This window comes from Rhinolophus hipposideros (genome assembly GCF_964194185.1).
Source record: "Rhinolophus hipposideros genome assembly, chromosome: 7".
NCBI classification, from domain to species: domain Eukaryota; kingdom Metazoa; phylum Chordata; class Mammalia; order Chiroptera; family Rhinolophidae; genus Rhinolophus; species Rhinolophus hipposideros.
This window is the reverse complement of record NC_138053.1, coordinates 31337311-31357954: the sequence shown is the minus strand read 5'-3', so window position 1 is coordinate 31357954 and position 20644 is coordinate 31337311. Positions and strand designations below refer to the sequence as shown.

Sequence of the window (20644 nt, the reverse complement as noted above, 5' to 3'; positions counted from 1 at the left end):
CCCCTGTATAATTAAGTCTATGTTCTTGGCCTTTCACTGAGTTTAAACTGGGTTGAAAAGGCAGAAATGCATGTTAAGGCAAAATTATGCATGTTCATTATTCTTAGTCTTATAAATATTGAAGCTTTTTTTTTTTTTTCTCTTTTGGTGAGGACTAGAAGAGAAAATAAAGCTGAAAGCCCTGAACTTTAGTTCACATTTCTCAGGATATTTTATTTCAGGAGAAAAATGGAACTTACTGCCCACAAATGCCTAAATTGCCTGAATACACAGTAAAATTCTTTATTTTTATAGCTATGGTTATGTTTAAATTACGGAGTATGAGAAAGAGTAAAAAGGAACAAGATAGTGGTTTCAATTTTGAGAAATCTGGAAAGATTTTTGAGTCAATGCACAAATGGAAAGAGCTGTATAGAAAGATCAATTCAACTAACACTGAGCACAGGCAGCAGTGCCCTCTGTATGCCATACGCTGGGTTAGTCTTTTTATAGGTATCTTTCAGTTTCGTGACAGTCCTGAAAGGTGTTTTATTACTTACATATAAGGAAAATGGAAAGTTAAGTGAGCGAGCCTAGGATTAAAATACAGTTCTCCATAATGAAGTTTTAGACTCCAAAAGCATCATGTTGCTTTGTCACTTACTAGGTTTTTTTTAAGTACTGGGGATATAAAAGTGAATAAACTCAATTCCTACCTTCAAGAAATTAATATGGTTGTATATCTGAAGAGGCAACCATTCCAACAAGTAATGTACATGACCATCTAATAGATCCCAATACATAATGATATACTACAGTGAGGGAGGGAATTATATCTGAAAGAGGGAGCTGAATGCGTTATCACTGAGATGTGAAAAGATACAGTGCTGAAGAAATAAAAAGCAGTGTCTTGTGCATGATTTTGAACGGCCTAGAATGTTTAGGATCCCTGGGTTACTCTGCTTTCAAACAACCCTAATTACTATTTCCTAAATGGTTGCTGGTGCCAGTGGATTTAATTGTTTTATATGTTGAATATGCAGAAGTAATATAAATTATCAAACTTCTATAGGACACGTTAGACTTTTGTAGGACGGGATACATTTGAACACAAGTATTTGCCATCTTTGCCATGCCCATCGACAAAGTATATCCAGTTTTTTTTAAAAAAGATACACTTACGAAAGATTTCAGTTGTCCATGATTGTTATTTCACAAAAGCACATACAAGAGGTGGTACCAGTAGTGTTCACGTGGCAATTTCCTATCAGATTTTTCAGTTTGATGAAATATAAACAAAATATTTCAGATGATATACATGGTTGCATTGTAAGAGAGGTGACTTGCAGGATTTTAGATTCTTTGAAAATGTATTTGTAGATACAGAGTATTTTTGGAACTGGCAATAACCTTAATGTTCTAAAGTATATATTTGCTGTCAGTACATCTGATGCACTGATTGAATGATACACATGAAACCTATGGATTGAAAATACTTTGCAAGCTTTGGTGATCTTTGTAAGTGCTGTTATCTACTTTGAGAGAGAATTACATTTTCACATGGACCACCCAAAATTTTATTTTTAAATTTCATTTGTAATTTGAGACACACTTTAAATACTTGGAGCATCATTGTATATACTATCTGACCTTAGGTTGGTGAAATTATATTTTCTATCTTCATATGGGATTTCTTGCACTCTCAATTAGTGTGCTTTTTTGTGCCCTTAATAATGCAGTTGTATTTAGAAACCAAAGTTATTGATTTATAGATGTATGTATAGGTTCTGAAGTACTTTTCTGACAAAAATATGAATGTAAAATAAGTTTGGAATTTAAAATTCATAGAATGCTCAAGTCACATTTCTCTTCAACTTAAAGATATCTTAAAATATGTAGCAGTCACCCTGGAAAGATAAAAATATATGGAAATGTAACAATTCTTCTCACAGACACTTTAAACAGTAGCTGTTCTACCAAATATACAGTTTGAATGTTGTTTTTCTTCACCACAGAGCAGGTATCCTTTTCACTGGCAGCAGTATGAACTCTGAAATAAAGCTTATCATTAAAACCTTTCACATTTTTTCTAAATGTTTTCTAAACATGGAACCAACTAATAGAAAGGAGATTTTAAGTCAGGAACAGAATAAACAGTGTGGGGACAAAGCCCCCAAAAGCAGTTTCCAGGCTCTCGGCCTCACATAGAAAGGTGCTGGCTCAGGTAGTAAATGGCCATCAACTGTGATTGGATGGCCATCAGATGTGGCTAGTTGTCCGTAAGCTGTAACCAGTGAGCCATTGGCCACTAATATAACTGCTGTGGCTACGCTAGCAGGAAATGGGGACTAGCAAGAAGATGGTGGCTGAGTCTGCAAGCGGCGCAGTGAGGGTTGGGAACAGTGTGGCTCCTGCTTCCTGTGTCTCCAACCCAGCCACCAGCAAGAATATAATGATATGACTCCCCTACTTATGGCTTCCTTTTTGGCCTCACCATGTCCTGCGTTCTTATGTGGGGAGTGGGACCAGAGACCCCGTAGGCTGTCCTGCACGACAAACAGTCTTTTTATTAGGGGTGTCAAGTGTAGTAGAATGATAACAATTGATCATTAGTGTTTTTTTTAATATCTCCAGGTTTAAAAGAATTTAATGTTTCCAAGACTATGTGAGTCAATTAAGCTTTAAAGTGTGTGTGTATGTGTGTGTGTGTGTGTGTGTGTGTGTGTGTGTGTAATCTTGCTATTGCTACTTCTTAATGAAGGACAGCCACATTTCTGCCTTTTTTTTTTAGGATATTGTCCTAATCATTTCTGTGCTTCATTATATATAAACAGGCCCAAACAGATTCTAAATTGATTTCATCATGTCAATATCAGGAAATAAGAACTGTGATGCCTAACAGTGGCCTTACTGTTGAATTGTTTTGTGCCTAGGAGGCAGAATCTTAAATTTTTATTAGCTTGTTAATATGTCAGACATAATTGGAAAGTATGGATTGTTTCCTAATTATTGTCCTAGTAACGTCAACGCTTTATACTTCTGTTTTCTCAATATTGTGAAGAACTGTGAGCTTCAATTAATATTTGGGATTATGAAATCACAGATTTAAAGGTGTAAAGTATGTAAATGTCATTATTCTAGTGAAAATTCAGATGAAACGTTTGAACAGCCGTGAATAAATTGCTCCCAATAAAGCAGATCGTAAAATGGCCATAAGAGGGCGCAACGGCACAGTAGAAATGAACAAACCCAATTCCTAGAAGAAGTGACTTGAGAGAAGTCTATCTGTGACTACAGGATATTTGACATTTCAGAAAACATTCAAAGCTTCCAGAGCATTTTCGTTGAACATGACATGAGTGTATGCTCACCTCAATTAATCCTACTTTTCTTGATTTCTTCTGAATGAAGTTGTCACTATGTTGATTCCTAAAAAGCTTAAATAGGATCAAATCAATAAAGCAGTTTTTGAAAGGGCTGTAATTACACTTGCTGCTACTGAAACAACGGAATTGGGGGTTTTTAAAGTTGTAAATTACCATAGAAATCTTGATCCTAAGTTTTACACTTTATCTATAACGATGGACTTTTGACTGGGGAGAGTAAATTAATTCTTAGTATAAGAGGCTTTGGAAAAATTTGAGACAAAAGACCAAAAACACTATAAAATGTCTTCTAAATACAAAACAAAGTTTCTATCTATTTGTTAATTTGGGTCTTAAAATTATTTTCTACTTTAAGTAATGTAATTTTGTGGAACATATCTGTAGGCGGATTCTAATGGATTATTTGGTCCTTTGCAAATTTTAAGAAACAAACCCAAGCTAAACAAAACAACTAACCTAAAGTTAATTTATATATTAATAGACTAATTGACAGAAGGAACAAGCAGTGTGTCTCTTACAGACACACTTTTGTGTGTCTGTAATAAATTTTTGTTGCATGGTCTTAGTTGGACAATTAGATGAGATCAAATTTTTTTCAAAATAATATCTTTCATTTGTTTTGTGACAACCTTAGAAGAAATTGAGAACTGTATCTCCTATTAGTAGTGAAAAGAAATAACAATAAATGATTGCTGAGCATTTAGTTTTAAGGCTATATCTAAAAGAACTGCTTTAGAAATAATCTCTTTGGTGATTTCATGTTCGCTTTTCACAATAAAATCAGCCTTTTAAGTGAAATCTCACAGGAGATGTTAAGTCAGTGGAAACATTTTTTGTTGTAGGATGTCATCTACTAAGAGATGCCCCAAAGCTCACAGCATTCCTCACTTTTTTTACCATCAGGATCTTAGAATCACTAAGCCCCTAAAAATTACCGTCTTCTATATAGATATAACCCTAGATATCTCATAGTAGCAGTATCTGTGTTTATAGCTCTGCAAATTTTTATTATAGGAAAATTGTTATAATGAATTTTGGGGGTGATAAAATAACACTGAAAATCATTGACTTATGTATGAATGTTAGATATTGTCATTGTGGTCTGGGGCTAATCCAGTTTATACTCCACCCTTCCAGTTTCTAGTTGAGATGGGGAAGGTGGTCAATTTAGAAGATAAAATTAATGGTCTCACTGATTGGGAAGATCTACTAAGATTCACACCTATCTCAAGACAATAAAAGACAACATAAAATTCAGTTCTATAAAAATGAAACAATAGGATTCTAAACATAGACAATTATACTTTTGATAAAAAAGAACATAAAGATATGAATCCAGATTTCACACCTGAAGGAGAGAGAGGTCTGAGCATATTGTGAGGGGTAGCAAGAAGTCATTTCAAAAAGACCAAAAGGATGCAAGAAACACGTATTTTAGCTTATTCAACATTCTGTTACTATATGCTAGGCATTAGTCAACCTGTTACTATTTTAACACCAGTCTTATTACTTGGAGTTCTAGAAGGATGAATTTATCTTTCCCTTAGATTCTGTGTCTACTCAGAACACATCAGATATCCTAGTACGTTTAATAAACATTCCACTAACCCTGCAGTAATTACTGAACAATACAGACTTGGATATATGAGTCATGAAAAGCAGTTATGTCTTCTAATTTAGTGTTGATATGAGTCTTTTGTGGCTCATTATGCTACATTGGTATTCTTTATAGCAGTCAATTAATTTTGTAGCTCCACTGGACACAGTTGGTGCTATTTTGACATTTAGTGTCAGGGTGGCAGGGAGTTACATTTAAAAAAGAAAAATTGCCACATTGGAAACAAAGAATTAGTGTTTAAAAGGAATTGTTTTGTATTGTGACTATAGCTAATGCTTTGTTTCTTCCTTACTCTAAGGAAAGCAAAATGTTTTTTAATTCATTTCTCTACCTGTGGTAAGGACTCTATGCCGCCGTTCTTCAAAGATAGTTTCATATTTATCTCCTTTAAAGGTCTCAAGGGAAGGGAAATCTCTAAGCTATCTTGATGATCCATCTTAATGTGGAACAGCCCTCATACATTTATACAAGAAAGAAAGAAGGAAACTCCAGTTTGACATAAAAAGTCATCATTTACAATGGGTCACTCTGAGCATGAGAGGATAACTGCACATTTTTTTTCTTCCCTCGTGGAAAAGATGAATGACTCCTCACAGCCTTAACTTTCCCCTGTGTTCTGCCTGAAATCATTATGATCCTGTGAATATAAAATGAAAAGGAGATCAAGAACAGCTGTCAGGCAATGTATATAATTTTGGGAAAATGAGAGGTTGAGAGAAACTCCTGAAATTTCTCTTCCTCTTCCGCTGGTCACTTTTCATAGCTTTTTTCCTGACTTCTCTTTGGTCACAGCTATATCTCCCAGCTTATTTTCTCCCAAGACCCTGCCAGTGAACAAAGCTTAGGTCATGTCAAGTCATGACATTCACGTGCAGAACTCTCTGAGGCTCTGTGACAGAAAAGAGAAGATTAAAAAAAAAAAAAAGAAAACAGGCTGACTTAAAGTGAATGAGGCTGGACCAGGCCTAACATCTGGAGCGTTTATCTCAAACCTAATTCAGAAAGTGATGCCCTGAGGGTAGGATGGACAGGTGGTGGGTGAAGGGAGGATATTTTGAAGAAGAAGAATGGGGAGTAGACTCCTGGCCCTCTGTGGAACATTAAGTCCTTGCTCTGTTAGGTCTAGGGATAATCTATGTTCCCCGGCCACACACACCATAGTTGGGAGCTTTAAAGAAAACAAGAAAAAGCAACCAAAGCAGAAGTTACATTTTAATAAGATGATAATTTTGAACTCCTCTCTCCAGAGATGGTCTGCTCAAAAGTTTTGTGGATATGATGCTGTTTTAATGAAACCAACATGAGAAATGCATCATATTACTGCCTAATCAAGCTGTGCTAATGTTTCCATTGGATATTACATCAGTGTTCCATGATCTTTGCTGATTCCAGATGAAATTTAGGTGTTGACTACAGACTATGAAGTCCAAAATTATATGGATCTTGGTTCTTTATTCTGCCCTTAATGTGATACATTGTAAATTTAGACTTCTGACGCGTTCTTGCTGCTAGTTTTCAGATTACATACATTGCTAGGAATTAGAGAATAAAATTTGTTTTAGATTCATGCATACTTGCTTAAGGTATTAGCTCTTTTTGAGGGGGGAGAGGAAAGGACAGGGTGAACATAAACATTGTAAACAGCGCCTATTGTCATTGGGCTTCCTTTGAGAGACAAAGTTTTATTTTTAAAAGTTAATCATTTGAATTATTTACAATCACTAGTTGCTTTAAAATCTCAAATGTTGTTTTACATGTATAGTCTTGTACTTAGATTGTATGGAGTTAAATTTATGTTATAAAAGAATGCAATTCTGGCTTAGGTCTAATGCTGTGTTATAGACTAAATGTTCGTATCCCCTCAAAATTCATATGGTGAAGCCATAGCCCTTAAAATGATGATATTTGGAGCTGGGCCTTTGGGAGGTGATTAGGTTTAGCTGATGTCTTGAGGGTGGAGCTCTTATGATATTAAGGTCTCTATAAAAGGAAAAGAGACCAGAGTTTTTTCTCTCTGCCATGTGAGAACTCAGAAAGAAGGCATCTTTCGACAAGTCAGAAAAAGGGCTCTCACCAGGTACCAAACCTTGATCAGGGATGTCCTAGGCTCCAGAACTTTGAGAAATATATACCTGTTACTTAAGCCACCCAGTTTGTGGCATTTTGTTACCGCAGCCTGAATTGACTAAGACAGGATGAAAATATCAAAATGATTCTAAGCTGTAAAATGTTACTCCATTAACTTCTTTTATGAAATGTATTGTTAAACCTTCTAGCTACCTTTAATAAATCCTTTGCTGCCAAAGACCCATCCTGATGGCTTCAGAAAGTATCCATTCCTAAAAATCTATACTTTGGAATTTGTCTGCTTTTCATTTCAGAGCCAAACATTTATGTAATTTATTGTTACATCCTGCTCCCTCTTTACCCATATTTAAATCATCACCAATTCTCATTCCAACAGCCAAATATATTTTAATTCTGACCATTTTATTCATATCTACCCTACTCCAACCTACCACCATCTGTTGGATGATTGTAGCAATCTTTTAATTGGACCCCTACTTCCACTCTAGCTCTACTTCAATTCATTTTGTCTCTCACTGAGTAGCATCTCTTTTTTCAAAAGTAATACTTTTATTATTTTTTAAAGCATTTATAGAAAAATTGAGTGGAAAGTACAGAGTTTCCTTCCATACAACTCCCTGACCCCAACTGCTTCTTCTGTTACTAAGATCTTTCATTTTTGTGCTGTACTTATTACAGTTGATAAGCAATAACTGATACATTATTAATAACTAAAATCCATATTTTATATTAGGCTTCACTGTTCATGTTGTACATTCTGTGGTATTTGGTGAATGTATAAGGACTAGAGAATGTATAAGGACCCACCACTAAAGAATCATACAGAATAGTTTCACTGCCCAAAATTCTTCTCTGCTACATTGATGCATCTCTCCTCCTCTTACCCTCTGGGAACCACTGATCACATACTTCTCTTTATTCACTAATCTGAGAATGAAAGTCTAATATTTTAACACCTTGTTTTATTTATTTGCTTATGATGTAGATCAAATTCTGATATTGTTAATAGTAAACTCTTAGAGAAATGTTTTTTTTTTTTTCTTTTTAAAATTGAAACTATCTTGAAGATTTGAAGGAAGGTAAGAACCCTCACCCTATAATCACAGACCTCCCCCTATCACACAGTTCCAAATAAACTTCACTGGCCTCATAGATACTCTGAATCGTGCTAAGAACCCCTGTCCTAAAGTAAGAGCAATTTTTGTATAGTTCTTTGTACCACATGGAATAAAGGACTAAATTTCTTTCAATATTAACTAAAATTAATGTTAATATTAACATTAATGTTAATATTAATATTAACATTAGGAGGAAAGTTTACACCATCCTCCTTTCTGGGAAAACAAAAATAGGAGAAAGAAAGCTCTGTTGGTTGTAAAGAAGCAGAATTCAATTTGAGAACAAATTTGGTGAACATATTTTTCCTCTGGTGTCTGGGGATTATTCTACCAGAGGTTTGAATTTTTCAGATTGCCCAAACACTTACAAGTTGTAAAAAGTACTTCTCGTTTTGTATAAGTGAAAGCCGTCTCAATCTGTGCTGTTTCTCTTCTGTACTTTTTTCTATTTCACTTTCACTGTTCTAATTCTTTGAACCTATTCAGTTTTTCTTATAAATTATTCCTTCTCCAAATGTGAGATTATATTTCTAAAAAGAAGAGCATTTCCTGCTAAGATACTTGAATTCATGGAAATAATAGGACTGTAGGCCAAAAAAGCCCTTATATGATAATGTTAATTTCCTCTGCTTGCCCCTCTCTCCACCAGGACCCCAGAGATCCCACAGCACGTTGGTAAGAGGTCCACAGCTCCATGGCCCCTCCCACAGCCATGATCCACTCTCCGGAATTTGCAAAGGAGGCCTAAGGGCTCCATGGATTCCTGGATTTCTGCGAGGCCTCTCAGCCCTGTGTGTTTCTGATGAGCCTACCTGTGTAAGAGGAGCCTAAGGGAAGACAGCCGGCAGAGCTCAGTCTTCTTGCTGGTAAGACAATCGTTCATCATTCACCTAATCACTGCAACTATCCAAAACAATAATCCTAAAACAATGCTGTATTTATAGCTGCTTACCCTTAAAAAAAAAAGGCATCGGGACAAATCCTATTATGCCTTACACACCTGTTTATCTAACTCACCTTCGGAAGCCCCCAGATCTCAGTTCATAGATTGTCACCTGGCCCCCATAAGCCTTAAATTTCCCCTAATCTGACCACATTGTTTGCTTCCACCCCATACTTCAAACCCTTTCACTGTGCTGTTACAGTATATCACCCAAAATCTAAGATTTGGATATCTTTAACAATATCCTTCTTTTCTTTAACTGAAACTTGGTCATCCTTGAAGACATTGATTCTTTTCTAGTTCTGTCTACTGTTGGCTGTATTTATATCTCATATCCCATGTACGATGGAGCCTGAAGATGAGATAGGTGTCTTCCTGTTTCATTGTCCCTTCTAGACTACTATACCTCCCTCCGCCCTCCAAAGACAAGATTCTCTGAAGTACATCCCTTCTTAATTATGTACAAACCTCCCTTCCCCCCATTCATTGAAGATTTGAGCATCTAGAGCATTGTCTTCATTCTTGGTGACTCCAATGTGATGTCCATGTGACCATCACACTCAGTGCCTCTGAGCTCCTCACTTTTCCTGGCTATACTATAGACCATGTCATATCCTACACTTTGTCATTGTCAGTAGGGGCCTCACCTTCAAAACAGAGACTTCCAGCATTCTACTCTTTAACAAACTGTATTAGTTTCCTATTAATGCTGTAATCTTAATGGCTTAAACAACTCAGTGTTTTGTCTTCAATTTCTGGAGGTAAGAATCCTAAAATGGATCTTAGAAGCTGAAATCAAAGTAGGAGCAGAGCAGCATTCCTCCTGGAAGCTCTAGGGGAGAATCTGTTTCCTTGCCTTTTCCAGCTTCTGGAAGCCACCTACTTTCCTTGGCTTCAGACCCCATCCTTCCTCTTCAAAGCCAGAGCGTAGAATCTTCAAATCTCTTTCTGACTTTGACCCTTTGTTTCCATCATCACAACTCCTTTCTCTGTCTCTCAGTCTCCTCCTTTTTCTTGCAAGGGCCTCTGTGGTTATCTCAGGCACACCTGGATAATCCAGGAACATCTCCCCGTTTGAAAATCTTTAACTTAATCCCATCTACAGAGTCCCTTTTGCCATATAAGGTATCATTCACAGGCTCAGGGGATTAGGGTGTGGACATCTTTAGTGGGCCATTATTTATCAAATATTATATTTCCAGGTCACTTACTGATTCTCTGTTTCTGACAGTATTTGATTACATATGGATTTCTGCGAGGCCTCCCAGCCTTGTGTGTTTCTGATGAGCCTACCTGTCTACTGTACTACTTATTCGTTATATATTACTATCTTAATGGACTTGCTTTTCTGCTTCTCCAATCTGTGTTATGTGGTCCTTTACTATAACTACTCCCTTGCAGCCATGCTCAACACCTCTGCCCTCTTCCTCCTTCTCATACCTGCCTTCTGTAGCACTCATCAAGTTGTGTCTCTGGTTAAACCCACCCAATTCACTGCCTACCTACTCTGCGCCTGCACCTCAGCAGCAGAATGTGGCTGGGGAAACAAACAAACAACAAAACATGCTAGGAAGATCCTTTTTATCCTTCTCCTGTTTCTTTCCATGTGGAGGGACTTTAATAATATACCTGTCCTTTCATTCACTCTGCACTAGCAGAGATGTGACTTTATCTACTTGGGAGGTTGAAAGGGGGAATTGGGAGCATCTACTTGTCCTCCTGGGGACCTAGCTGCCTGCGGGAGGTGTGAGCTCACCCTGGCTGACCCTAGGGGGAACCTGCAGTTTTCCAACACTGACTAGAACTGGGTTAGCAGGTCTAGCTCATGGGGGACTTCAGTGTTAGGGAGTCCATTTGCCCACAGACATCAGACTATTTTCCAAAATCAGTGTTATAAACAAAAAAGGTAACATTTGGTTTCCTATTTGACTTTTTCTCATCTTTTTTCTCAACTGAAACAGAACTTGAGTGTATTATTTATCGAGTGTCCCCACTCTAACTATTCTACTTAAAATAGCCCCTGTCACTCTCACTTTCCTTGCTCTGCTTTGTTTTTTTTTCATAATAATTACCAATACTTGATATAATGTATTTATTTATTTGTTCTCTGTTTCCCCTGCTAAATGGAAGCTCCATGAGGGTATAACATTTGTTTTAGTTATGTTTCTGGTGCCTGAAACAGTGCTTGGTTCACAATGTATATTTATTGAATGACTGCTACAGGAAAGAATGTAAGAATATTTTAAGTATCACTTGAAGATTCAATTTAGAAACTTGTAATTTTATTTTGTTCTATTACAAATCTGCCAACTCTCAGTTATCCAAGATAAAGTTAATTGATTTGGAGATTAAACGGGGTCAAAATTAATAATAGTTCATATGTTAAAATATTAAAATAATTAAACATTCTGATATGTATATATATATAAATATATATAACAAATATATATATATATATACATACATATATATATATACATACACACACACACACACACATATATAAAACAAAAGTTCTATATACCAGAAAGAGTCTATTTTTAGTGGAAGTATGTAATACTAACATATGTCAAATATATCAAACATACACCAAATTGTGTCTACCTCAACTTGGGAATATTCTTCCCACTTGTCAGTCAGAAGTGTAGAATACTAATTTGAATGTTGGAATCCAAGCCAAAAAGTAGAGTGGCTAAAGAAATCATAAAATATAGAAAAAGGATGAAGTTTCTTGTTTATACGATGTTATAAGACACCAAAAAATACTTGTTTGAAAAAAATTTCTTTTGTACTCTTTTTGAGTTTAAGTGGACTGAAAAAGTGAAGGCATGATAAGGTACCCTTTTTTGAAAGCTGTGATGAAATTTGGTTTTATTAACAATGGTTAGAGAAAGTTTATTTGAAGTGTCAGAATGAAAGATGTAACAGATACCTACTGTTCCTCTTTTCAGATAATAGACCCAGGTTTTCCTTTTAGTACTTTCCTCTCTTCCGCTTGCGGCCCATGTGATTCAGCTGGGCCTTCTTGCTCTTCTAGCTCCAAGGGGTGTCATAAAGATGAGGCTTGTATGATCACTGTATTCTATATCCCTGACCACAGTCACTGGTACAGGGATGAGCTCATCACCCAAGCTGCCGTGGTCAATGTTAATGCCAGGACTTTAGTTGGAACTCTTAGAACAAAGTGTGTATTTAGTCTAGAATATAAAACTGTGGCTGCCAGTGGGCATATTGCCGAAAATCAGTTTTATAAAAACTAATTTTTTGAAATTAAATTTTCCAAATGAAAATTCACTGTATGACAAATTTACCAGTTTATAAAACCTTATTTGAATACTTATAAAGATTACCAATTCATACTTGGTGGAATGCTTTTAAAAAGTTTTGAAGATTCTTAGTTTTTATTTTTTAATATACACCTTATTTATTAAATGTATTGGTGTGACTTTGGTTAATAAAATTATATAGGTTTCAATTATACAGTTCTATAATACATCATCTGTATATTGCACTATGTGCTCACCATCCAAAGTCAGTTCTCCATATATTTATTTGACTCCCTTTATCCTTTTCTACCTGCCTTTTCCCTCTGGTACCAACTAAATTGTTGTCTGTGTCTATAAGTTTTTGTTTCTTTGCTTGTTGCTTTCAGTTTTATATTACACATATGAGTGAAATCATATGGTTCTCGACTTTTTCTATCTGGCTTATTTTGCTTAGCATGATAATCTCAAGATCCATCCATGTTGTCACAAATGGCAGTATTTCATCTTATAGCCAAGTAATATTTCATTGTAGATACACACCACATTTTTATCCAGTCATCTATTGAAGGACACTTTGGTTGTTTCCATGTCTTGGCCACCATGAATAGTGCTGCATATAAACATTTTAAAGAATGTTATAGTTGGTGAATTCTAAGGATTATAGGGTGATTTATTCTTCTTAAAATATATATTTCATATTTAGAAACCAATATTTCATCAATAACCAATAGCATTTTATTTGAATTTTTTTCAATTTCTGTTTGCTTTAAATCTTTTTAACATCATTTTTTTTATATCATCAACATCTTCACATTGTTAAGATTCCTCTGTCAATTTTCCATGTGGCATTTTAAGCTTAGTTTATTTCTAAAAAATAATAATAAAATTTAATATTTGATGTGATTTTTCCTCTTGCTTTCTAATTAGTTTTATACTTTAAACATAATTTTTAGGATTTTTAGCTATTTTCTATTTTGTTCCTCCAAATTTTTGTACTTTTGTTTAATATATGACACATATGACATAGTATTTATATAGTATATTACAGTAATAACAGTAATTGTTTCTGGTCATTCTAATTTCTCTAATGCTGCTTTGAATAATTTTATAATTTTATGTAAAAATTTCTTAGTAAGTGATGTCCAAGTTCATATATTCAATTGTTTATTGTGAGAAACCAGAATAACTTTTCATTTCTCTTGGATGATTTTTTTTATGTTATATACTTTTAGGCATTTTTCAGCTTCTTGTATCAATTCCTCAGATAGTACATGAGCTTACTTTATTTCTAGCAATTATTTACAAAATCTCAGCAAATAAATTTGTATTGGACAAATTTATTTTCGTGGAACTGATTTGGGAAAAAAATATTTTTTGGTGAAATGACCTAAAATCCTCTTTCTACCACAGAGACTTATTAAAGTGAATTTAATGCAGAGTTGAGAGAGAGTGACAGATTAGTGACAATATCATTTGAACACCTGGGTCCTACTGTAGGTAGACGTTGGAGATTGGGTTCCCAGGTATACAAACTGTGAGCTAGAGAATAGCATATAGGAAATGTATTGGGATCAACCCCTCTGGAAAAGAAGTGAAGGAAGCTGATGGGCAGAGGGAGAAACTGGGCTGTGATGTAGTCTCAACAGGACTGAAGATAATCCTACCATTTCTGGTGACTGGAATGCTTTCCTAGATCTACCAGATGGTTCTGAAAGTTAAACTTTGCTTAATGTGGGAAAACAGGTAAGTGCTCGTATTAAATAACTTACAGCCTTTCTCCTGGTCCTATTAATATCAAGTCTTGAAAGCTTCACCCCTATGCTATTAAATGGAAACTTGTCAAGAGTACATTGCAGTCAGTGTTGCCACGTGTTCTTCTTAAGGGTGGAAGACTGTGGAACAGCTAGGCTTTTTTTGAGGAGCATTTTGCTTCTACATAGCAATTGGTCCTCTGTTGCCGTAAGTCTGCAGGTAGGGATGCTGATAGTGAGAGTAATGTCATGTGTAGGGGTGACCTGAGATGTTAGATTTAGATTCATCTCCTGAAGCCATGTGTGTTTTTCTAATTTTGGAGGAAATATCTTTTCTTGTTTTTAAACAAAAGGACTGGAGGAGAGAGACAATTTGATGATTCACAGTAAAAATGGAAAGGTATTGGTGTGTGTCATATTTTGACAGCAAGGGTCAAAAGGATAAATACACCTTTTACATTTTCCCAATGTGGTAATGTGCTAACTTTACCTTGAACAGGGAGAAGGCATTAGTCGATTGATTTGTTTAAAAATAACAAATTGTTAGCAGGTTGAATAAGCATTTTTCTATGTTAATTATTGAAGGGAAACCAAAATCATTATATTTTTGACCAAGAATAGAACTGAGAATTGTGCCAGTATTACTAGCATCTAAAGAAATGTGTAAATCTCAGTTTTTCTGTGATTATATTTGAGTCTAAACAGGCTTACCATTGATACACAGTGGAAACAACATGGTATTAGTTCATTTTAAAACAAAAATCTCTCTCTTAACAAAACTTCCTCCCCAACCCAGTTTCTTTGCAGCAAAAGTCCTCAAAAGAGTTATCTGCACTTCCAGCCCCCAATTCCCCTCTTTGTATCTCTCTTACACTCACTCTTCTCAGGCTTTTGCCACTTCACATCCCACCAAAATTGCTCTCATCAAGGTCAACAAAGACCCTCAGGCCACTAAATCCAATTCTCAGTCCTCACCTTACTTGACCTATTAGCAGCATTTTATACAGTCGATAATTCCTTTTTCCTGAAAACTCTTTTCTCACTTAGTTCCCGGGACAGCACACGTGCCTGAATTTCTTTCTATATTGCTGCTGCATCTTCTCTGTCTTCTCCTTTTTTGGTTTGTCTTATTTATCCCTACATTTTAATGTTACTTTGGCCTAAGGCTCAGATTTTGGACCTCTTCTTTCTCTGTCCTGACTATATTGGTGATCTCACCCACCTCATGCTTAAATTTTACCCATATATTGACAATCACCAAATTTATGTCTTTGGCCCAGACCTCTCTCCTGATTCTAGAATCATATATCCAGCTGACTATTTGACAGTTCCTCTTAGATATTTGAACTGTTAAATCTAATAAATACTGTAAAATCAACATGTCCGAAATAGGTATCTACTCTTTTCTTCAAGTTTGCTTTACTCACAGTGTCCCATATGAGTTAATGATGGCTCCCACTTTTTAATTGCTCAGTCCCCAAACCTTGGAGTCATCTTTGACTCTTTTCATTTCTCTCACAGTTTATATCCAACCTTTTACTCTACTTTGAAAATAAATTCAGAATTTTGCCACTGCTCACAATCTCCTTGGCTTTTAACCTGCTCCAATCTACCAAAATCCCTCACAGGGATTGTTATAATAGTTTCTCCTAACTAATCTCACGTTCCATACCTGCCTTACAGCAGTGTATTCTTAAATAACAGTCTGATAGTTTTGCTAAATTGTAACCCAGATCATATCACTTTTTAAGTCAAACTCAACAAGGCTGTTTAGTCTCTTTCTAGTTAAAGCAAAAGGCCTTACAGTGTATTATGTATTAGTTAGCTCAGGCTACTATTAATATAACAAAATACCATAGACTGAATAGCTTAAACAATAGACATTTATTTCTCACAATTCTGGGAAGTATGAGATTAAGATGCCCGCAGATTCTGTTCTTAATGAGGGTCCTCTTTCTGGCTTGTGGATGGTTGCCTTCTTGCTTATTCTCACATGGCAGAGAGAAGAAGCTCTGGTGTCTTTTTCTTATAAGAGCCCTACTGATTCCACCATGGGGGCTCCACACTTATGACATGATTGAAACTTAATTCCCTCCCAAGGACCCCACCTCCAAATACCATCACTTTAGGGGATAGAGCTTCAACATATGAATTTTGGGGGGACACAAACATTCAGTGTATAACAGTTCATAAATATTTACTGGCTCCTTTTATTCTCAGGCCTCCCCTGCACTACCCTGCTCTAACCATGACAGCCTTCTTACTTTTACTGCTATTCACTGGGTGCTATCCCACATCAGGGCCTTTGACCTGACTGTACCTGAACTGCCCTTCCTGAAATGAATGCTCTTCCCCCAGATGCATCTATGGATTTACCCTTCAAGTCTTTGCTCAATTGTCACCTGTTCAATGAAACCTGCTCTGAGCAAGTTGTTTAAATTTGTGACCCCTCTCCCAGCACTCCAGTTTCCCCTTACTTTGCTCAATTGTTTTTCACAGCACTTTTTATCTTCTACTCTATTTTATATATAGTGGAAACAGTGGTCTGTACTCACTGAGTGTACGTCTAGGCTATACCTCTTAGACCTCTTGCATTTAGTGGGACATACAACTCTTTGCTAATGAAATGTGTGTGTGGAAGTGATGTGTACCACCTCCAGGCCAAGGTTCCTTCCTCTTTTTTTTTTGCTTTCTTTCTTCATATCCTGGATGGATGCAAATGATCAAAAGAAACCACTAGGAGGAAGGAGCCTGAGTTTCTGAATCACCATGTAGAAGGATGTCCATAGAACACCTAAATGGAATATGATGTGTGGAGGAAAAAATTTCTATCATGTCCAAAGTTATATCTAGCTTCTATTCTAATTGGCTAGTGTCCATGCTATTTTAGAACATTTTGAATATCGCCCTGGGAACATAAATGGGGCAGTGGGGTAACTGAGTGGGGTAAGTGATTGCTATTAATGAAGGGGAACATCAACAAATAAAATAATATGACACTATAGGTGTCATCAACAGTTTTGACAGTTTCCTTAGATGAATTAAATAAAGATCACATGCTTCAAGATCATTGAAAGTTGACTATAATTTGGGCTAGTTTATGTGAAAGTTTATATGTTAACTTGTAATTTTGAGAAAATTCAGACATTTTCATTTTTTTAATGTTATGGATATTCCTAAGAAAGCATTTTCCTTCAATATTTACTCCTTACAACATAAGTTAAAGTGAATCCCTAATTAATACATGTAGAGGAGGCTTTGCAGTAGGCCTTAGTGTCGGGCACAAATCTGAGTTCCAGACAAAGAAGAAATATTCATTAGGTGGACAGGACAGGAGAAAAGGGGTCCTGCAAGGGAATCGAGGCCCTACTTTAGATGTTTGAACAAAAGGTAAGGAAACAATTATTATATTTGGGATTCAAAAAACCAGGTAGATGTTCAGGTAAAAAGAGAAGAGTCTAGGTGCTGCCATGGACGACCATGTGTAGGCTGACTTGATACATTTTGGGGCTATGAGTTTGTGGTACAAAATTGGTTTCTGATCTGATGGAAGACTTCTAGTTGAAAAGTGAATGTTCCAAATACTGAAAGTTTAAGTGATGCTGGGCAGGAAGAAAGCAGATATTTTCACTATTGCTTCCCAGTATCCCCAAAATGTTTAGTTAATAAAAGGGATGAATAAACAGAAAAGTTTCAGTTAGGTGTTTAAAAGACAGTTAACTAAAACAATCTTAAGTTTTTAATGTGTTAAAATACATTTGATTATTTCATGGTAATAATCTGAACATGAATTTTATTTTTGTAATATGAACTTGATAAGTTCATGTGGCCCAATTTTTGGCTCTGAATGTACATATAAAGATATCTGGGGATCCCAAGTAAGTAAATTGTTTGTAATTAAAGCCATTTAATTAATAGTGACTTAAATATAATTAAATACATTTTTAATATCAGGATAACATAAGTTTGAGGCATAATATAAATTATCCTTTTGTGTCTAGAACTGCCAATCCTTAGTATACATAAAAAAAGCCACAAATTCAGTATTTTCGAAGTCCACAGGATGAGTGTGTTTTTTAAAAATGCAGAAAACTAGGATTTTAATATGTAATCCCATATGCTTGGTTTCCTGAGTCAGGAAAATAGGGTTCTCTTCTCAGTTGAACAAATGGGAAAAGTCAGATTTGTATACTTGCTCATTTTGTGTTGAAGTAGACAGTTTCAAGGACTCATTGCTCACAGCCTCTCTGGGTGGGATTCCAGGCCCAGCTGGATGTGGGTGATGGTCAAAGTTATATTCACTCGCCTTTGGTTTCTTGGATCCAGCTGTGTTCTCCTGGTGGTGACCTGGAAAGTTGTGTTGATTCTTAGCCTGCTCTCTGAAGATGCTGTGACTGGTGTTCCTGCCTCATTATCACGTATCTCTACATTGTCTCCATATTGCCCTCTCTCAGTGCACAGGCAAATGTGAGCATTTTGATGAATTGCTTAGAGATTGTGTGTTTTTGATCTTTTGTTCTAGTGAATCGAAACAAGTATCTTAAGGAGATCACATTCTAGTTACGATCACCATCTGTACCATGTTGGGTCAACTTTTTAGAGTGTTTAATACATTTTTCTCCCTGTATTTTCTCCTTTTTTTATTCAGGTAAAAGATTAGGTGCTTCCTTTGCTTACAGAAGATTTATGAAACAGCACATATAAAAAATTATAGCTGAAATTTATTGAATATCTGGAATATCTGTACATTAGGAATGTTCCTAAATATGTTATAGATGGGAACTCCTTTAATTATCACAGTACCCCATGAGATGGGTACCATTTGTATTGCCATTGTTCAGATGAGAATAGAAAACTGCAATGACTATATAACAATTGTTTTATGCAAAGCAGACGTGGCTCCATGGCACTTTCCATTCTAGTGAGGATTTCCAAAAGCTGAAGTCACTTTAGAGAGTTAAAATTGGTGACCTTGAAGAGATGGTCTCTAAGAGAAACATAATAAGATAGAAGAGGACTTGCTTGTGACTAAAATGAGATTCCCCAGATGGGGAAGAGAGGTTTGTGGATCCCAGAAGCAGCAAGAACCTGTGCTCTGCTTCCTGATCCAGAATTCATATACTAAGACAGAGTCATCAAACTACATTACAGCCTGTGAGCCAGGTCTAGTTAGCTGTCCCCCCACCCCCTTTTTTAAATATACTTTAGTTTTTAGAGTAATTTTAGGTTTATAGCAACATTGCACATAAAGTACAGAGATTTTTCCATATGCCCCTGCCCTATACATGCACAGCCTCCTCCATTATCAACATTCTGCCCCAAGAGTGTTGTTACAATTGATTAGCTTACATTGACACATCATTATTACCCAGGGTCTGTAGTTTACATTAGGGCTCACTCTTGGTGTTGTGCATTCTATGGGTTTTGTCAAATGCATAATGACATGTATCCACCTTTATAGTATCCTACAGTGCCCTAAAACTCTTCTGTGCTCTGCCTGTTCATCCCTTCATTCCCACCATCCCAGGCAACCACTGATCTTTTTACTGTCTCCATAGTTTCGCCTTTTCCAGAATATCATATAGTTGGAATCAAACATTATGTAGCCTTTTCAGGTTGGCTTCTTTCACTTAGTAACATACTTTTAAAGTTCCTCCATGTCTTTTCATGGCTTGACAGCTCATTTCTTTTTAGCATTGAATACTTTTCCATTGTCTGGATGTACCACAGTTTGTTTATCCATTCACTACTGAGGAACATTCAGTATCCATTCAGTACTGAGGAACAAGCTTTCAAGTTTTGGCAATTATGAATAAAGCTGCTATAAATATCTGTGTGCAGGATTTTGTGTGGACATCAGTTTTCAACTCCTTTGGGTAAATACCAAGGAGCATGATTGCTGGATTCTGTGGTAAGCGTATGGTTAGTTTTATAAGAACCTACCAGACTATCATTCGTAGTGGCTGTACCATTTTGCATTCCTCCCAGGAATGAAAGAGAGTTCCTGTATCCTCTCTAGCATTTGGTGATATCACTGTTCTGGTTATTGGCCACTCTGGTAGGCTGACTGTTTTGTAAATACATTTTATTGGAACACAACCATGCCCACTTGTTTACATATTGTCTGTGGCTGCTTTTGCACTACAGTGGCAGAGTTGAATAATTGTGACAGAGACTTTATGGCAAAGTCTAAAATACTTGCTCTCTGGCCGTTTAACAAAGTGTTTGCTGACCCCTATCCTATAGCTGTCACCATGTCTATGTTAGGTATGGCTATTTTACATCCAGGTGATGTTCAGAAAATATTTTCCTGTTTCCCATGAGCCTATTAAGACTCGTGCAATATCTTAAGACTTGTGGATTAATTCTTAAACAGACTTTTGAGGCTTAAAATCATTTTTAAAAATCATGCTTTATTTTGACTTCTAGCTACATATCTTTATTTCCTAGAAGTAATTTTTCTCCCCAAATAATGTTATTTCCTTAAGTACATAA

General features: G+C 36.0%; 1 long non-coding RNA gene across 1 annotated transcript in view; it reads left to right on the top strand.

Annotated features, from left to right (window-relative positions):
- The window catches only part of LOC308499881, a 32751-nt gene extending 23833 nt beyond the window's left edge, over positions 1 to 8918 (top strand). Inside the window, exon 3 of the long non-coding RNA XR_013993647.1 lies at positions 8839 to 8918. This is a non-coding gene — a long non-coding RNA (uncharacterized lncRNA). The remainder of the gene's footprint in view (positions 1 to 8838) is intronic.
- Positions 8919 to 20644: the final 11726 nt, after the last annotated feature.